General features: G+C 34.7%; 1 protein-coding gene and 1 long non-coding RNA gene across 3 annotated transcripts in view; one reads left to right on the top strand and one right to left on the bottom strand.

The window, feature by feature from the left end:
- Nucleotides 1-22064, bottom strand: part of LOC105672326 (defective proboscis extension response 20) — a 137783-nt gene that overhangs the window by 78291 nt on the left and 37428 nt on the right. The window lies entirely within an intron of this gene.
- The window catches only part of LOC105672327 (uncharacterized), a 68619-nt gene continuing 49977 nt past the window's right edge, over nt 3423-22064 (top strand). The window contains exons 1-2 of the long non-coding RNA XR_001100793.2: nt 3423-5737; nt 6065-6124. This is a non-coding gene — a long non-coding RNA (uncharacterized lncRNA). The remainder of the gene's footprint in view (nt 5738-6064; nt 6125-22064) is intronic.

The following is a 22064-nucleotide window of genomic DNA, read 5'->3' as shown; positions in this document are numbered from 1 at the left end:
TCTCTGTAAAATTAATAAAAGTAGGAGATTCTAAACTTTTGCGGCTTCTTGATTTAAAAATTGATCGTTAAAAGATACTAGCACATTTAGATTTTTTGCTGCGGGTTGCTTTATAAGTAATAGCATCGTTAAGAAAATTTTCCTTCTCATCCCTACGTGAAATAATCGAGAATTTTAGATAAAATTAATTTCATCTTTATTAAGTTTTTTATTTTTATTTAATTATTAGTTGTGCAAAGATTGCAAAGCTTTATCGGAACAAATGTTTTCATCTTTTATTAACGCAACTATAAACAGATAACATAATATATATCTATAATCTAATAATCTAACATTCAATAATTTATTAAAACTAGTACTATTACAATCATAATTTTTGCATCTCAATTTTACTATATAAATATTTTCATAAATTATAAATATTCCAAGTATTATATTTAATTGATTTTGACACTTCAATTATCGATTAAATATTATATGCATTCAGAAATTTTTTTATAATATGTCAATAATAACATCTCGAGAGCATTAACTTTCTACGCTTCTTTGTTAAATTGTAAAATCAAATATTTAATTCAAAACTCCAACATCTTTTTTAGCTCTATATATATGTGACTAGAATCAGAGGTGGTTGGTATCGCAAATATATTTACGAGACGCATTTTGTCCCAGAGGCAGGAGATTTGTCCGCTCTAGAGTAAACTGTTGACAACCGCACCTTCTTTCTCTTCCATATTTTTCTACCTACAGTCTTTCACAGTCTACCGTTTAAATAGACAAACCGCAATTGAGTTCTAGATAGTTATATAGATTGTAAATAATAATTATTTTGTTTTCTTAAATTTTTTACATATTTTTTTTAGAATTACAACTCGAAATTTCTTAGACGTGATTAAAAGGTACTCGGGGAACCTGAGAAAGTTATCGGCCCAATTCGACGAGAATAGAGTCGATGAAAGTCTCGAGAGTCACGACTTCTCATTTGATTCGACAGGATGAAATCGAATCTAGGCGCCGTGGTAGAAGTACAGTCGAGTTAGATTGCTGTAACACGGGAAGATTCTCAACCGACGCCTTTTCAGTTCCTTTACTCAAATACCTGTCAGGATTTTATTACAAGAATTAACCAGGCCCTTCCCTCGGTACTTACATGTAATTTCGTATAATACATTTTGTGGAAATTATCGCTGTACGATACGAAATAAAATTTTATCTCGATGAACTTATTCCGCTATTGCTAATATAATGGCTCTTTAAAACTGTATTTCTGCCATGGGACGATCATGAACGTTACTCTCGATCGAGATTTATTTTGCGAATTCGATTAAGTGAGCATGTGTTTCATTTTTCTAGCGTTTGAATCTTAGCTATATATAAAATATAAAATTAATTATTAAAATCTTTAAAGCTAGATATTTTAATACTTTTTAAGACATTAATAATACATTAAATCTATCGTAAATGTCCCAATTTCCAAAAATGTTTGAATAAAAGATAAAGTTTACTGTTTATTCCAAATTATAAAACAAGAATCATCCCTTGTGTTAAAAAAATCAAAATCTATTTTTGTTTAATTATATATTTATGCATGTATATATTATGTATGTATGTATATATATATATATATATATATACATATATATATATACATATATACATATATGTATATGTGCAGTATACAATTAAAAATTTAATAACTTTGTTAAAAAAATTTTGTGATATTTATAATGCAATTTTATTATATTTTAATACTCTGAATAATAGTTGTTAGCTATATATTAACGAATTATGAGTTAGTAAAAAAGCAACAGTTATATTTTTATTAATTTATGTATTGCAGAGGGCATTATTTAATTTTTTAATCATATGTTTAAGTTTTTGCACATTTCTAATAATTAAAGATATAACTACATGTGTATGGTATTTAGATGTAATACGTACGCTTCAAATTGTCAAAAATTTTTGCAATTTTGTACGACAATTCATCTCTCTGGTCGCCCGTGACTGGTAAATTACATTTACCCAAAATGAATTCTTGAATAGACGCTACATCTCTAATGGAAAATACATTATATTTCTCTTGAGCGAATTTATAGATGATTTTACATATTAAAATCTCTACTCACTGCAATCATAACCTCTTTCAATCCATCGACCGCTAAACGATCGAGGAAACATCGTTGATCGCAAATTTCCGCGGTAAATAATACATTCCAACAATCGCCCGTTACTTTAATCGGCACTCCTGGCAAAAATTTGTAATAATTATGCGTTCTTATTATGTAATTATTGCGGATAAAAAACGCGATTAGAATCGACACTTCGTGAAAGTAAGATGTGTTATGGCTCCGAAGGGTCTCCCCTCTTGCGGCCATTCACTTCGTGAAACATTCACGCTCTGCGATGTTTTTAAAGTTCGCAGCGGCCGGTAGAGGAGCATGTGTCCTACCGACTGTTACGCGTATTGCTCTATTGACCGCTAGAGTGAGTGACATCTTTTCCGCTCACTCTTTTCGCGCCCAACGGAATGCAAAGTAAAAACGTAAATTATTTAATCGCATATTTTATCCGTAATAATTACGTAATAAATGTGCATAAAATCGCAAACTTTTGTCGGGAGTGTCGATTAAAGTGACGGGTGATTGTTGAGAGGTATGTATTTATCGCGAATATTCATAATTAACTACGTTTCATTGATTGTCTGGTCGTCCGTGAATTGAAGCAGGTTAGAATATCAGTAAGTACAGATTTTAATGCACAACAATTTTAGACATGCAAAATGATCGCTACAATTGCTCAGAAAGATTAAAATGTAATGTATTTTTTTAGGTGTAACTTGCAGAAAACTCAGGACGTCGGATTTATATCGAGTAATGATCGTGCATACACACGCACACGCACACACACATCCGCGTACGTATCCGCGTACATAATGGTTTTTATTTTTAGGCAAGACTATCATTATTTGTTTTATTCATTATGAGTGTACATTGTAGAGTCAATTTATATCGTTTTATACTATAATTATATGTATGGATGTGTTGCGACACAAAGTACGTTTAACTTGTATTCGTTTCACGTACCGTAGCGTGTCAAATTCGTGATGTTAATTCGCATAAAGTATACGGGTTAATTTTCTTTCGATAGTTGGTTTCGAAACAGAGCAATTATCAAACATTTATTTATTCGAAACCGACGCGTTGGGGTTGTTTTCGTCGTTACGCTTGGTATGCGCGCACATCCTCTTTCTCTCTCTCTCGCGCGCGCGTTCGTGTATCAATGTAAACATTGTGGCCCCCACTTCTCGCATTCCTTTAAGTCGGAATCGGCACGACCTTCTCATTGTACCATTATTATTCGCACGGCGGCACTTATACGAGGTAAATGTGTATCGGCGCGTTATCGTCTTCAATAATACCATTATTATTTCTCACAGTTTTCCGTATCATGTTTTTCTGTCTAATCTATCGCGGAGAGTGTCGAACACGTAGTCCGTGCAATAATATTTCAGTTACATCTTTGTCTTAAAATGACAAAGGACGCGTTGGGAGTATCGCTTAAAATATCGGGCGATTTTCATGTGCGACGCAAACGCGAGTGAGTGCCTTGCACTGCGAGGACCGAGAGGAGGAGGGGGCTCAGGAGGAGCATCGGGCGCGGGGGAACAACGTTTGCGTAATTAATCATTTATTTCTTATTTCTTATTTGCACAAAATATTGCATATAAAATATTAATATAATGTAGCGCCCATAAAATACTTAAAATACTTTATATATTTAGTAAAATATTTACAATAGTTGATATTTACCATTCTTAGAAATATTTTATATATTTATTATTATTTAACTAATTAAATTTTTTTTTAAACAAATATGTGTTTTTTTTTTAAATTATATTTTTGAAAATTTTAATTCTTAAAAATTTTAATTCTGTATGCATAGATAAACGAATATAAAATTCAATGTGCGCAATAATTATTTCACAAATATTAATCATTTTGAACAGTACTCTAATCTGGATTTACTTTTTTATTTTGCAGATCAACTTTGTGCGCGTAATCGGTGCTACAAAATATATTTGTTCCGTCGTATAGTATAACAAAATGCGCGTCGGGAGTGCCGTTAATGCCGAGAGTTATAGCGAATCTATAGATGAACGCATTTTTGCTGTATGACAAATATTGGGACACGATTTTTTTTGACTTTAGGCTTGGCTCGGGGGAGGGAAAGGTCGGTTTCAATCATAAAATCTCCACTACGGCAGGGCAATCTTCGGTTCTACGTACAGCGCGCTAGTTGTACAGATAGCCGGACTGTCGAAGGTAGTCGAGGACGGCTACCGGAGTTAGTCAAACGCTACCGATTGCTTTTCAGATGTCTTGTATCTAGTCGGTTGATTGGATGACTAATCACCTCATCTTCTTCGAGCTTATTTTTGCCTTCTGTTTTGAGAGAATCGTGCCCCAATTGGTAAATGTGGTCGTCTGAAACGCGGACGGAATTCGCGCGTAACGTCACAGCTTGGACAATTCGGTTCGATTCGCCTGTGATGTCGGGAGTGCCGTTTTAAGTATCGCGCGATTTTCGTATTTAGGTACGCATGCGAGCAATGCATGCGCCGCGAACGCGTGTGATTCAATGTGAGTGCTTCGAAGGACCACTGAGAGGAGGAGGAGGCTCAGGAGGAGCATCGGGCGCCGGCGGAGCAACTTTACGGTAAATAATAATTCATTTATTTGTTATTCGCAAAATATTGCATATAAAATATTATATAATGTAGCGGATATAAAATATTTAAAATACTTTAAATATTTAGTAAAATATTTATAATAGTAAATAAATATTCACCATTTTTAGAAATTTTTTACATATTATTATTTCAACTAATTAAACTTTTTTCTTTATTCAAAAAATATATTTTTGAAAATTTTAATTCTTAAAAATTTTAATTCTGTATGCATAGATAAACGAATATAAAATTCAATGTGCGCAATAATTATTTCACAAATATTAATCATTTTGAACAGTACTCTAATCTGGATTTACTTCTTTATTTTGCAGATCAACTTTGTGCGCGTAATCGGTGCTACAAAATATATTCGTTCCGTCGTATAGTATAACAAAATGCGCGTCGGGAGTGCCGTTAATGCCGAGAGTTGTAGCGAATCTATAGATGAACGCATTTTTGCTGTATGACAAATATTGGGACACGATTTTTTTTGACTTTAGGCTTGGCTCGGGGGAGGGAAAGGTCGGTTTCAATCATAAAATCTCCACTACGGCAGGGCAATCTTCGGTTCTACGTGCAGCGCGCTAGTTGTACAGATAGCCGGACTGTCGAAGGTAGTCGAGGACGGCTACCGGAGTTAGTCAAACGCTACCGATTGCTTTTCAGATGTCTTGTATCTAGTCGGTTGATTGGATGACTAATCACCTCATCTTCTTCGAGCTTATTTTTGCCTTCTGTTTTGAGAGAATCGTGCCCCAATTGGTAAATGTGGTCGTCTGAAACGCGGACGGAATTCGCGCGTAACGTCACAGCTTGGACAATTCGGTTCGATTCGCCTGTGATGTCGGGAGTGCCGTTTTAAGTATCGCGCGATTTTCGTATTCAGGTACGCATGCGAGCAATGCATGCGCCGCGAACGCGTGTGATTCAATGTGAGTGCTTCGAAGGATCACTGAGAGGAGGAGGAGGTTCAGGAGGAGCATCGGGCGCCGGCGGAGCAACTTTACGGTAAGCAATAATTCATTTATTTGTTATTCGCAAAATATTGCATATAAAATATTATATAATGTAGCAAATATAAAATATTTAAAATACTTTAAATATTTAGTAAAATATTTATAATAGTAAATAAATATTCACCATTCTTAGAAATTTTTTACATATTATTTCAACTAATTAAACTTTTTTTTGTATTCAAAAAATATATTTTTGAAAATTTTAATTCTTTAGACGTGTGCATAAATAAACGAATATGAAGTTCAATGTGCGCAGTAATTATTTTATAAATATTAATTATTTTGAACACTAATCTGGATTTACTTTTTTATTTTGCAGATCAACTTTGCATCTAAACACCGTCAAAGAACGACAACTCCGCTGCTGCGCATCGTACCGGTGAGTAATTTATTTTACTTTAATATTATTGAGCGAATAGATTTTAAATAAATGTAAAATGTATACGGTTAGCCTAACATAAATTATAGATTATCGAAAATATCGCACAACGATAATGTTTCTTTAAATTGAGTGAATCTAAATAATTAATCATACATGTTTTATTAATTATCACGTAGAATTACATCGTTTATTTTTCGATAAACAATGTTTCAATCGTAAAAATTATTTAATCTCGCAAATAAAGCGGTTATTGAAATTTTATGTACCAAGTTCATTCAAAGTGACTGCGTTTTTCCGAGCATATTGTGTCCCTTCACCGTTGGTGAAGGGCATCAGCTGGAAGCACCTGTCTTTCAGCGTGGAAGTCCATTTGATTGCCAGCAAGACTCGTTAAAAGCGAATGAATAGAATGGTGTGTCGACGATTGACATGCGTGATCGCACAGAACGCAACGGTTAAGAATTGTGCAACGCAACGCGGTTTTAGTCGAATAATATAAAATAAAAAAATAAATTATCGTGTAATGAACGATTTACAATTTTTGAGATTCAATAATTATAGCCGTAGAAAATAATTACAGCTGTACGTCATGTAGAAAGACGCGATGAAAAGACGTTAACGCATTCGGGATAGTTTTATCGTCTCGTTGAGGCATGCGTCGATCGGCTGAAGGTATGCAAGAACTATTCCGGCATTGCCGTGTTGTCGACTGGCTTTTAAAGTATTTTACAAGAGATAAACCTCGCAATCTTGAGAGGAGTCGGGTACAATTATTAAGAACCGTTAATTTTTAACGTATTTTAATATTTAAACGATCTTTTTATTTTTGTCTCAGGACGGAAAGTCGTCGTTGAAGAGTATAGTTGCTTTGTGCTCGTTGGGTCAACTAATTTAACTATGTAAATATCATATATTACTTCGGCCAGTTGGCTGCGGCGATCTGCCACGACCATTATACACAATGTTTCCTGGTCGTTGCTTTTCAGCGCATCTTCTTGCGTGTCTTTTATGAAAATATAACAATGACTCGTTCTTGTCTAATTGACGAATAAATAAATCAAGAGTATATATTTATAAAAATTTATAAAAATTTAATGAAAAGAATGTTAATTGGTTGTTTATTCCAATTGGAAAATTTAATGATGTATGTTCCATAAATTTTATCTTCTGCATTAAAACACGTAGTACGATTTTTTCTTAAAGAATTTGGACCGTTAGTTATTTAACGATTTCCATCGCTGACTGCTCGATTTGTCGTTAGTTGTTTATTTATTCCTTAGAGCCTTAGAGTCAAACTCACGTGGCAACACGGATGCGAAATCCGTCTACAAATGCCTTCTCCTTCGTTGCGTTCCTTCTGTATGCTCTTTTTATCCTATGCGCTATCGCGAAGGTAACTGGGAACGAGACAAATGCGGAAGGAACGTTTCCGCCTCCTTCCTCTTTGCGCGCGTAAACACAATGTACACGACACAAGCAAGGTACGCTCGCCGTTGTCTCCTAGCGAGTCCTGAGATTAAGAGCTCTCACCTTGATAGGACTCCTAGAAAATGGTTGACACTATAGCGGTGAGATAGGGTAAGGTGACTAGATGGAAAACCTTCGGGGAAAATATATCTTTCTTGGCGCTCCAGCGTTACGGGATGGGAAAACAGAGAACTCGATACTTGAAGGGATGTTCTTTCGATAGTCTCCGCCCACCTCTGCAGCAGACTAATAGCAAGAAAATCTTGTATATGTACATACAAGCTTGTTAGCTTTATTGATACCTTACGTGGCACATTTATGAGTCATTTGAATCTAGACTTTTTAATTATCAAAGACTACAAAAAATGTTGAAAAAAATTATACGCCTAGTTTAAGATTTTTAAAAGATGACTGCATGTTTGAAAAGAAAAGAGATACAATTCAATATTTTATTTTAGTACATAAACAAGTTCAAAATAGCACGGATACGAAAGGTATGGTCCATTTATACCTTTAAGAGTTAAATGTCGACAATTGTCTCATCTGAATTTTTGACATTGTTTGCACTAGTTCCTTTATTGTATATGCTACATTTCACATTGAACCGCATTGCGGATAGTTTTCTTTTCTTCGGGAATAGATATCTCTGTCGCCAGTCGACGATCTTTTATGTAGGAGTATGACTTCGTCTTTTCGGCTATTGTTCTTGTAAAATGAAGAGGAGATCGCGAGACATCTGTGTAGCTTTCCGCATCGCGCGTACTTTCTTCTATTCTTATCGCAATTTTGTATCATGAGACGACTATAACAATAGAAGAATTTCTTTTCATCTATACGGATGTGTGCGATATTTATTTAAAGACAACGCGGAATTTTTTTGCGAATAACGCCATTGAGAGTTGATGCAAAGTTATAAATATCGCAATAAAATTCATATTGTCATTAAGTCGTTAATATATGAGGGCGAATTAAAATTTTCAAAAAAATCTCTTAGTTTTAAACACAACTAAAAAATTGTTTTTTTCGAGATCAAAAAATTGTCGGACTGCTAAAAGAAACATATCGAAAAATATAATAATTTTATAGAAGAAATAACTATCTGTATAAAAACCGTTATTTAAATTTTTACCAAATTTAAAATCTATTATTTGACTTTTTATAATAAATATAATAAAAGTATTATGAATAACAACTTTTTGAAAACTCTCATATTTGCCGTCATTGTTCACGTTTCTATTTTAAGATAGAAGAATATTCATTTCCTGTTTTCTAAAGGTAAAATATGATTCTTCACCTTCAGTGAATGCTTTCATTGACTATCCTCTTATTAAGATCAATGTGTACACCTTGATAACACAACGGCTTTCATGCCTTCTGTCTTTTGCTTGCTTTGTAAACGGATTAACCGTTCCAACAGTTAGGCGAAATTCACATACGTTACAGGCGATCGATAAACGTTTTTATCCGTTTTCGCGAACTTAACATGTTCTTGCAAATTTTTGTTTTATACACCATGCATTTGATTTTATTAAGACAGATAATAGAGTTAAAAGATTAAAGGGTCAACAGTTTCACTTGAATTCCAAGTGCAAGTTAGGGTTCTATTCGACTTTCAAGAATATCTGTACGTCGTTATGTTTTACGTAAATGTTAGTGCAATTTTGTTCTCTTGCAATTTGCGTTGCCACTGGAGCTTTAAAACTTACTTTTGCAGCAATATAGGTTGGTTAATTGGCTTTTTAATCAGTTGTAATTGGTGACATCATCATACACGTATTGCACATCAAATTAAATGAAATTATGAAGATGGGACAAATTGGAAAAGGATTTAGAAAAAGATTACAAGGGCGTTCTTATAAGATAAACGCAATTCATAGCCGCTCATCCGAGAAAGTAGTCCGCGCTATCGTGTTTCGAGGACAATGGATGTAGTACGGTGATACCGAAATAGATATTTGCTCTCCGCCGTCGGAAATCTGTGACCTCCCGCGCTTTTCATGTGAACCCTTGAAGGCATTTCTTTGCCGCGCGAAGCAGCACCACGAAATTGGAGGCCATTCCTTGGGAGACATAATCGTACCCGCGAACGGCCGCGTTGCGGATAACGTGTCATGGAGCTCGATCGAGAACCATTCGAGCGCGTCGGATGCCAATCGCAGGAGGCAATGTAGATAAACCTGGCAAGCGGCTATGATGCGAATGGCCGTAAACATCCTTCCTCGCGATCTTGGAAAGTGTGAGCGCGTTACAGACGTGAAAACCGAGGCAAAACTTCTTCGAAAGGAAACTTCGATGTGTGATCGAGAATAATATCAGATAATTTAAAAAATCGTCGCGTTTTCAAAGCCCTTTTTACTTAAAGATCCATTGAAATTTTTGAATTAACATATAATAGATCAATCAATGTAGCAATTGAAAATTATTTGTCAAAAATTGTCCAAAAAGAGGAAAATTATTTTGACGATTAATTCTATTTTGACAATAAAATTTATAGAAAAATACGTGAAAACTTTTAAAATGATATACGTACAGTGATACATCAAGTATCATAAATATAATGCTTTTGCTACACTGATTAAGCAAATTATTTTCATGTAGAATATTTCAATTTAACAATTTTTGCACAAAAATTGTTTCAGAGCATCTATCATAATAAACGTGAGGTGTGTACAAAGATTATTATTTGTCTGACAATCAGATTAAAATATGATGAACGAAAAAATAGGAAAAAAACGAGATAATATCTTTTTTTCTTATCACCATTATATTTTTGCCGTCACATTCAAACCGTCATATTTTATGCATCTAATCAAGATGCGTTTTCTCGGAAAATTTCCATATAGCAATGTGTCTGCAGTACACTATGCATCATCTCGGTTGGTTTACGCGAAACGTTTGAACGAGAGATATTCTCGCGAACGTATTTCTGCATGCGTACGTAAAAAGCTGCAGTTTCTCGCTTCTTCAACGACTGCGTAAAAAATCAGGCTTTATGTGAGCGTCAGTATGCTAGCCGCGGTTCCGTGTATAGGTGTGTTTACGGCTATTACACGGCGAGCAACATTCCGCATTAAATAAGTTCCAGCGAAACCGTATATAGCTTTACAAGCAAACGGACAAGCGAACAGAGAAGACGAGATATCCAAGCATACTGACTTTCGAGAAGCTTTCAAAGTGTCCTGCTTTTATAACTTGCAGTAACTGGTGCCATTATCCTGTGCGCCGTTAAACCGTAATGCGGCACATGGTAAGGGGCCTTCCCTGAGAACCTTTCCTCTATCGAAAGCACCATGGCTTGTAATACCGGAACGTGTCGCGAACGCGCACGTAGCTCGCCTTCCTCCGTGCTCGTATACACTATCCTTTTCGCCAAGTAAACGCCATCAATTCGAATTTATATCCTGATGACCTTACCTTGTTGGTAACACGAATAACGAGAAAGAAACTTGGAAGAGCTTTTTAATATAACTAACTATTTTGGAAGATGGAGTTTTTTTTTATTATATTTTGCCAAGTTTTCTCTGAATTTTTCCAAACGTCGAAATGATGACCGTATTGATTTTTTAAAATAAAGCCGTCCATTAATCAATTTTGCATTGTGTACACATACATTTTCTCTTAATTATTCATTTGTAAAAATAAAAATTTTTGACAGTGTTGAAACATTTTATTAAGTTATTAATGTATAATACATCAAATGTGGTCACACACAGACCATAAAATATGTCAGTTTGCGACATATCCTGTTTAAATGTTTCAAATCGCATTGTGAGAGAAGCGATAAAAACATTTTTAGAAAGCTACAAGAGAGTATACAAACTCATTTGATGTTATTAAAAAACATATTTACCGCTGTTTAGATTATGCAACTCTGCAAAAAGATAATTATATACACAAAACTTTTAAAAAGTAAAAAGTCATTTTGCATACAAATGAGCAAAAATATACAAATTATGAGTTTTTAATGACTTGACTAATTAAATAAATCACGTTTGCATTAGTTTTAATAAAGTGTAATGCCTAATTTTTGAGAAAAAGGACTATGTTTCTTTAGAAAACCTATAGAATGACACTAAAATAGATCTTCTAAAGAGCTATATAGCTTTATTTATAAAAAATTAATCATTGCACTATTAAAATTGTAAGCGTATATTATATATAGCGTATAATATATATGTATACATATAAGCATATTGTGACGTCGATATTTATCGGCGAAACGTGTTGTTCGCGTCAAGTCATTCCGCATCGAACGCGAGTTTATTGAAATACCATCACGAATCAAGCATTTAAAATGGCAGTCGTCGTGGAATTTCAATTTCAATGCCCTCGACGACGTTGTTCGTTGTTAATAATGGCCGCGCCTAATTATTATATTGTCAGCACATTCCATAAATGCTTCCTCTTTAAAAAAGATTCAAATACTCAAGCATTTCAATTAAAAAAAAAAAAAAATTGTACGACGAGAAAATAAGAAATAGCTAATTTAATGTCATATTTTATTATATTAATAAATTCTACATAAAAATATAAATTGCAATCTTGAATTAACTTCTGTCATAAAATATTTAATTTGAAATCTAGAAATAAAAAAGAATAAATACTACTGCCAAGCTAATATAATTGTAGGAATTTAGTAGACCTATCATAAAGTTTGCGTGCACGAAAAAGTAAGGAAGAGACACACTTCGCGAAAGCTGTTGTATGTTGTAGTGAAAGAATTGCATGTTCACAGATTCCGCGAAAACTTTAATTTAATTAAAACTTAGAGGAATATGTATATAAGAATCCACGAAGACATGGAACGCATAATGTGAGAGAGAAAAGTTTGCCAGCTGGTGATTCTTTATATTCTAAACTTGACATTCGTAATTAGCGAATTTTGGCTTCGAAGTTCTTTGGTTAAATTGCTTTCATTAAAGATAGATTTAGGTAATCATTCAGATAATCGCGCCACGTCGAACAAATTGTCGACAAAAAGCGAAGAAAATGCTTTACGAAAAAAAAAGGAAAACGAGAGTAAAATATCCATTGAAACAATGCCTGAAATGTCGACGTGATTTCGCTGGACATCGCGCTTTTAACTTTAGTAATTAACTGTAACTTATGCGGCAGTCCACAAAACGGCAACAGTGCTATTTAACTTAAGCTATTCTTCGACAGACTTTACGCTACATTAATTCCATTTCGTTTTTAGAATCGCGATCAGTTCGCGATTTCTTTCACTGCCATGTTATCGATTACACCCGTATTTTATTCCAAGAATTGACAAAGCTATAGTCCGCTGCGTAATGGTGTCGTAAAACCCGAGGCGTGTCGCTCCAACCATTTTATTTTGAATATCTTTCAAGCAGATTTTTTTTTTATTTCACCAAAAGTGCATACTCGTGTTTGGATCTCGATTCTCGAAGTTTCATGACGACATTAAGCAAATTTAGCAATAAAGAAAATTGTTGCTAAGAAGGGGAGAAATAATGCCGGTTTTATGTCTATGGCGGCGAAATGCACGATTAGATTTCGCAGATGTAAAGCCTCGTAGCCGGAACGTAAAGTTTTCAGGATCATCATTATAAAACAGACTGTCGACAAAGGTATCCGCAGTGGTCGGCATTTCAATCAGTTTTTATACTTATACGTGGATTATTTGATTAACAGATTTTTATCTGAAAGAATTAATTAAAGTTTTGACGTATCAATCTTGATTTGATACGCATCAATCTCGATTTGATACGCATCAATCTCGATTTGATTCTATTTTTATCAAATTCTGGTGAAATTATTTTATGCAAAATTTATGCCGCAAATTAGGTAATCTGACAGTTGTTTATCTTGTTTGGGTATTTTCGACACATACCGCTACTTGCAATTAGTTGAGAGTGGCTATTCGTGTTAAACTATCTGCCCAAAGTCATCTGCCTATACTCTCATCTCGCGAGTAAACTTATCTGTTATATATAGGGAAGCATTTCTAGCATCCTGTTGTATTGTAATACACAATGAAACTATGAAGATATTCCCACCTGAACTTGCCCAGGTAACTATATCTGTGTAAAGTCTATTTATCCATGGAGCAAAGTGTAGTCGCGGGACGCGGATATAATTATCTCGAGTTCTCTTACAAAGGGAACACGTTACTGCGCGCACTATAGTTTATATAAGCCGTTTGTGCTTCTCCTGAGATGCACAATCAGTACTGCGGTCGTAATACTATCATTTCTAAGACATCACTAAACCCATTACTTCTAAAACACCTCGAAAGGGCAAATAAGTGATATACGATATTTATTATTATTTCAGAAATATCATTGCTATCTCTTTATTATTTTAATGCTTTTAAAACGATAAATTGTAAATTGAAAAATTATTGATCCGAGTTTGTATGGTTTTGGAAAGTATAAACTAAGGTTAAATTAAGATTACTTATTCTCATTAATAACATTTTACACACACAATGTGTTAAAATTTATCTATTGAACTTTAAATTTTGAAATTCTAGGAATATTAAGAGATGTGTCAATATTTTCAACAAAAAAAACAAAAGAGAAATAAATATCGCTTATTGGAATTTACTTCGTTAGAGCAAGAATAGTTCAACAGGAAGAAACGTGTGCATTGAACGGAGTTAATTTCATTAAGATATCATCCGAATCGACCGGCAAACGTAAAACTATCGAATTACCTTTAAAAGCGCCGTTTCTCGCGATGAACCGATAATTTCCGAGCATTTTTTGTTCGCGTGAGTAGATCCAATTTTTCGGCTAACTGCATACGTCAGGCTAGTGTTATCGGTCCAACTTTATGACAACATCTCTTACGCCCGTTTGTCTAGCCTGACGGCAACGATATATTTAACGTTCACGAATAACTATACGCGAAGCAACCGTCGTCGTATAAAAGTATTTTGCGCTCGAAACCAATTAAATCCGCAGAGTTTACTTTAATTTACCCTTTAATGCCTGCAGGCGTGAGAGGAGAAAATTTATCTGCGAGTGCACTTTCGCTTTAATCGTTGCACGGATTCGTCCGTTTTGTGCATTCCCGTTCGTTCCCCGCAAATAGAGGAACTAACAATATACGTTGAATAAAATTTAATTTGTTCTTGTTCCATGATTCATAGACAAAATGTAGATTTAACATAATTTAAAACATATGTAAATCTTTATAAAAGGTGCGCTAACAGTCTGATTTCGTTCAAGCAAACACAGCATATGAAAAGCATCCAATTAAAAGTGGAATTTGTGTTATAAATGATTAATGATTTGTTGATTTATCGTTTTACTTATAATTATGTATTTATGAATGCGATATAATATAATTACGCAGTTGACGTTATTTCGGTGATGCACAACCGTGCCAATTTCGTCGAGCAAGGATGTTGTACCATCTTGCAGCAGGATGCGTGTTAATTGCAATGACGAGCATTGATTTAGATCCCGAAACGCGATATAACAGCGGGCACAGTGCGAAACAACGGTCATCGCACTGGCAGAGTGCACGATAGGAAGCAACGCTCGATGTTGGGGTTCACCGCACGGCACGGTATCCGCGCCGCGCGTTGCCTTCTGACGTAACATATTGCATAGAGATACAATCGACGCTCGGCGTTTGACACACTCACGTGCATCTAACGCGACCGATCTCGGTATACAGAAAGCTGTAGATATATGAGTTTCTTAACCCTTTGGTCCTTAACATTACCAATTTTTTATGAATATGTTTTTATTCTTTATGCGATACACAGTTTATATAATATTTTGAAGTCTTTTTAGCAACGCAGGGCAATATTTTAGTTTGACTCGTGCAACGTCATAATTTTTATAATATATTTTAAATAACGCAACCGTTCCGTGACATAATGCGTAACTAAATTAGTATCGAGCTGCTTCGTTTCGTAAAAACAATTTCCCTCATGACAAAATGTAACAGGGCATAATAATTATATCCTCATAACAACACGCATGCAATTATCTCGCAAAGTGGCTATCGAAAATTCACAGGGAAATAATTATATTAATTTAATAAAATTGCGCAAAATAATTTTGGCAATTTCTTTAAAACTGTTGCACTCGCTTGCGATTATAAACAACCTATAGTCTTTTAAAGTCATAACGGCACGAAACACCGTATTAGCTTTGATTTTAATTTATTCGAGACGTATAGTGTAGAGTGCTTTCTGGCGCGACATCAAGGCGCCGAGCGATCTTTTGCTTTCAACTCAGATCATTTTACAGAAGGGAGTTCTGAAATACGCAGACACGAAGACACTCGCCAAACTTGATGAAAATTGAAAAATGAATTTGAGAAACTGTTGCATATCGAAGTAACTTGCTTTTATTCCGAGGACTGATTAAAATAAAGTGTTTGCGTTAGAATTATATAAATTCTAACTTGTGCTGTTAAAAATTACTTGCGAAGACGCCAAATATACGATCCAACTAATTTTCACAAGGATATTCCTGATAGAAATATCATGCCGTGTTTATCTGTCACGCGGAGTCTAAAATTGTCGCACAAAATTGCTGAAATTTGTTCCTCGAGCGGTCGGGTTCAATATTTTCTCTGTGAAAATTTCTGTTCCCGCGGCGTTTATCGTATGTAAACGTAAAATTGCAAGGATCTGACTTCAATGTACATTCAACATTATCTTCAGCATATTCAACGGGAACTCTCCTATCGAAAAGTGGTTATATTATTTAACGTAATTGCAGAAATAAAATTAGATTTTATGGTTATATGTTCATAACTGGCCGTTCACTAAATCGTCTATTCTAGTAGCAATTAAAACGTTTTTTTGTAATTAGTTCACGTGTACCTTTTTGCACAATCTAACTTGCGAATAATGACACAATGGGGATACGGATGGCACTACAGGGATATCTTCCGTTACGCCGGGACTATAAAACGTTTTGCGGATCGCAACAATGTGGATTCGCGAGCCGTTTTTTTCGTCAGTGACGGCACTCCCAGGAGAAAGCATCTTTTTCCTGTGGACAAACGGCGTTGACGTAGAGGTGTTTCAAAGGTTCTTTTCACCGAAGGTGGAGTTTCTTCGCCGCCCACTTATCCTTCCTTTTATCTCCTGAGCTTTATTTGATTGTCCAAAGGGAGCAGCTGGAAGATTGAAGGCGAGACTCGTTGTATGAGACGACTAAGGGATCGGAAAGAAAAAAATTGGCGGAAGGAAAAGAGGAAAATCCAAAAAGTACCCTTTTATTTTTCGCACAGAACTTTTTTAACATAAAAGAAAAAAAGGAATATAGAGATCAATTACTCGGAGAGGTATTCGCCGTGATGGACGCCAGGATAAGAGAAGATAGTAGCCGAGAACGTCACGGGTAGGTTAGCACGGTCAACTTTTAACTTCGTCGGCTTTCTTTTCGCCATTTTTCCGTCTACGTCGCTGCGTACTTATCGTCCACTTTTTTCTGCCCGACACACCTCGCAGGCAATACTTTTTTAACTTGTGCGACGTACTCTTCTAACTGCGAGCCTGCATCTCAGATAACGAGAGTGCGAGACGACGTACGGCGTAGCTTTACTTAGGACAAACTATGGTTGCGGTACAATGCATGGTTGGCGCACTGCCTATTTTACATGCAAATGTATGTACGTAGGCGTGTTTATGAGCAAAACACATTCTATGCTGCCGTCATCTAGGAGCAAAGATCTTAATAGACTCTGATTACTCGATTTAGTTATATCTTTGAAAATTTCTTAATAATAAGAGGAGATTTTAACACTTATTGATTTGATATTCATTGTTAGAATTATTTAAATCTTTTCACTAAGTCTGACAAACGATTTCTAGCGGAATTAAGTTAGATCGAATAAATGACACGTAAGAAAATTTCAAAGTATGCATTAAATATTTTACAAATTATTTCATTGTAAAATTTTATTTATTTGCATATATTATTTCATGGATAATCAATAGAAATCGATTTCAGTTCTTACAGTGAAGCATAAAAATAAAAAAATTTTGTTAAATTTACTTTAGTTATTTACATAAATAATTTAATGCATTGTAACAACGTAGTCATGCAAAGACCTCAGATTTTACGTCAATCTTAGAAAGCGGCGGTTGGAAACTGGCCAAAGTAGAAAAATCCCGAAGACGAAAGATGGGGAATGCGGAAATCGCCTTACATTTTTATATATAGAGTTTCAAGACCGGAAACAAGGTTTCTTTTTGCTAGTAACGTTGCGTCACAGTCCTCGTTCATCCGTAAGTAATAACAATGGAAGGTCTGACCGAAAGAAACGCGATACGTTCCGGATAATATTTTTATCATCATCAATCTATTATAAAAAGTTGAGAAAATTGAAATTTTCAAGTTTATGGAATTATTTTATGTTTGCGTGCGCGACATGAGCGCGACATATGCTCCGAATACACGAGTAGTCCGCATATTTCTGAATACATCAGAAGTGACAGTTTTCATGCTACATTAACGATGGTTATTACTCCAACAATGTGAGCCTTAGTCATCGTCGAAACTTTGATTCTCAACATTGTATTCTTGTTATTCGCTACTAAACTTCAACGTGTGCAACTTATCAGAGAATATGCGATTACAAATGTGTGATGAAAATGACTTTGGCCATGAATTATCTTTATCGCTTCTCTTGCTGCTCATATTTCAACTTTAGTTTCTCTCAAAGATCTTTTTCAACATGTCGACACGATAATCTTATTTAAATTACACTATAAATAAATTTATACAAATGTCGACAAAATTTTTGATACATGCATTTCTTCGTGTAATTTTTTATTTGTTATTATTAATCGGGTAATAGAAAGTTCCTAGCAGTTAAGGAGGAAACATCTTAAATGATGTTTGTTTGCAGAATAATGTAACGTATCCAAAACTACAATAGTGTATATGTGGTTTGTATGAGTAATAAGTGGTCCCACGGTTCCGAGAGCGATACAGGGAATTGAAACCGGCAGAAAGCGCAGATTGTGCCCAACTCTCTCGTGCCGCTGCTTTGATTGAAGGCACACATGTGCCTAATATCAAGATTCAAGAGCCGGTAATTTCGAGTGATTAGACCAAGCGTATATTGCCATTCCGACCTGAGGGTTCCCCTTGACATAGCGCACTCAGATGCGATTCTCAGTTTCGACCTAAATTCCACATCTCTCTCCGACGCACATTTTCCTTGTATTCGGCTCGTGCATGCGTGAATGCGGAAAGTTAGGACAAATTGGAATTTCTACGCGCAAATTGTGATATACGCATACATGAGAGAACGCAAACGATATTTCCATGGATTTACCAACTATTCTTTTATAGCAACATTAGCATTACGTATATGTACTTGCACATTATCATGATATTAAAAAATTATACTTTAGTCATATGACGTATACGTAAATCAAATCGAAAATTTGAAAATATATTACATGAAACTCATAGTTTTCAATAGATTCTTAGTAGAATTCTAAATCTCCTTTAAAATATGATAAACAATATTTGGTATTCGAGAAAAAACAAACACATGTTAATTGAGTATTTCACTTATTAATTTTATCGAAAAAATGCTTTTAAATCTTGTAAAACCGAACTTTTGTTTGCGATAAGATTACTGTTCATACAAAACTCTCATAGCCCAATTTTTTTTATTTGTACATTTATAAATTGAAGTAGGATTACTTAATTTATAGATAAACGCATCTAACATATCCAATATCAAAGTTCTGTTTGATTACCATGCGCCATACCGAATTGGCAGCTGAGAAACCGTCCGTTCTAACGGCGGTCAATCTGTAATCACAGAAATGGGCAATTCGCGTCTATATACACACAGGTCACTACCATTGGTAATGGCCTATCTGCCAATGTACGTATGTATGGTCAAGATATGTACATAACGATACACTGTGAACGCCCTTTCAAATTCGGCTGATTACAGCGTTGTACATAAAGCGCAAATTATGCACAAGCGGTCTGGACAGCGGCTGGACCGCAGCACATTGATGCGACATCCGCGGTAGCTAGGAGTTAAAATTGCGCATTCACTTCAGACCTGACAAATCGACGGGCAAATCTTAGTAGATGCAAATACGCAAAAGCAATGCTGAATTGCGCGATGAATTCTTGAATAGATAGTGCAGCGTCGAACAACGTAAATAATGTTAAAAATTTTCACAAATGTTTGTTACATTCAATTGTAAAATAATAATGATATTAATGTATTCAGTATATTGAAGCCAGTTTTTTTACGCTTTCATAATGTATATTTAAAGAATCATATACATATTAACATTTGCAGAATTAATACAAAATGTAGCATGCATAAATTGCATAATTATTATCGGATAACAATTCAACGTAATCGGCTGTTAGAATTCGCTCGATTACAACGACATATGAAATAGGGATTATGCGGTTTGCGCCAATTGGGTTGGGGAAACGTCAGGAATAATTGCAAGTTGAAATCACGTAGCAAACTTTGGAGAACGTTTAGATCGATAGTCAAAATTCTGCATCCGCCGTCGTACAAGTTACAGCAACTTATGGCCGACCGAATCAGTTCTCTGATAGGCATCTTCTATCACGCGGAATCTACTTTGTGTACATTGTTGAAGTTTGACACAAACGTGTAGTTAAGACGTGGGTGTAGTTTGAAAAGCTCAGGTGTTCCTGTACTTCATCGATCAAATACACGTCCGTAGTCTTTAGAATTTCGCTCGTAATAGCATGATTGTTTATGCGCTTTGATAGAAAGGGATTCTTCTATCTATTATTGATACAGAAGTACGGTATCTGTAATAATTATTTCATATTACTTTGTACTTGCTCTTCTCTTTTTCTCTTTTCTTTCTTTCTGTCTTTACTTGTAAGATTCTAAATTTTGTTTTATCTTCTAATTTATATTCTAATCTTACTTTCTTTAAATTACTTTAACTTACTTTCGTTAAATTTTTCTGCAACTTACGGATAAAATCTCTTTTAGATAGAATTCTCTATGTAAAATATTTCGCACTAGCTTCTTTAAGCGTTTGACACAAAAGAATATCCAATTATATATGTAAAATTTTGATATTGAACGCATTAGTTTTTCCACTTAAATTCACATGAATTGCCTACTGAAATTAACTTATGTGTAAATATCAAAGTTAATGTCATATTCAATATTATATTTATATATTTACAATTATTGCAATAATTATATAAAAATATATATATTATAGAACAACAATTTTACATACATTTTTTTCCATAGACCACACTATTTTGTGTGTGAACAATAGTTGTTTTGACAAGCGTTTGCGCTTGATTTTCATTTTCCGTTCATCCCAGATTCTGATGTCATTTTTTTTTTGGTGGATATATATTGTATGTATGTACAACAGTTTTTTCGACAGGCTCATGTACTTGGCTTTTTTTACTTTTTTTTAAAAGATAATTTTTTAAAAGATATGTTTTTTTTAAATATTACACTATTGAAAGTAATGTGTATGCCCTTTATTTCTTGACATTTGCATGCAATCCCATTTGTCAAATCAAATTGTCAAATACGCTATCAACTGCGAGCGCGGCTCGTATGTTAGCTCTGAGTGCCGTCAGCACGGCTTTGTCACGGAAATTCGAACCGTAAAGCGTCCGATGACAGCTAGACGATAACGACGACGACTGTGAAATTTGCAAATCCGGACTTCACACTATTACGTCTTTCATTATAGAATATGCAGAATCAAAATAAAGAACTTATATAATATTTAAATGCGTTATCGGTTAAATTTATTAGAAGCTCGACTGGTCCAGACGTTACTGAGAGATGCAATAATTTGAGGTACTTTCAAACAGCCGACTCACGTATAAGTATACATGGTCGACCTCGTTGCATGTGACACGTGAACTTCCCGCGAGACCCGTCTCTCGTATAAATATTTACGTTACTTAAATGTGCATACCATTATAATATGGTGCATATAATATTATAATATGATACGAAAAAAATATGGAATAATTAATTATGGAAAATAATTTCGTCGCGTTGGTGTTAAATAATTTTTTTGCAGATATTTCACACAGTACACCGCGAAATATAAACGCGATAAACAGAGCAATATTAATTAATATACATATATATATTTTTTTTTAATTATGCTTTATATCATATATTATGTTAACATGTGTAATATATGTATATATGCGCGCGCATATGTATGGGTATGTGTAAAAATCTAACTCCCGCGAAAGCTTAATGGCATAGTGCCTATTTTCTTTCTCCTGTCTTCTTCGCTGCTCTTTTGCTATTTTCATGGCGGATCATCCTATCGGCTTTTACAAATGTCTTGAAAAGTCTCGAAAATGCAACTTCACCTACAATACTATTTCCTTTCTCAGCTCCTATTTTTCCATCTTTTTCTCCACACTCTTTAGTAAGTATTCTGGAAATTGAAATATTGCTACGGCAAAAGAAAGTAACGTCTAAACGATTTGGCGGCTTGCCAGATCGC

The sequence above is a fragment of the Linepithema humile genome, chromosome 4 (genome assembly GCF_040581485.1).
Source record: "Linepithema humile isolate Giens D197 chromosome 4, Lhum_UNIL_v1.0, whole genome shotgun sequence".
NCBI lineage: Eukaryota > Metazoa > Arthropoda > Insecta > Hymenoptera > Formicidae > Linepithema > Linepithema humile.
This window is presented reverse-complemented; position numbering and strand designations above follow the sequence as displayed.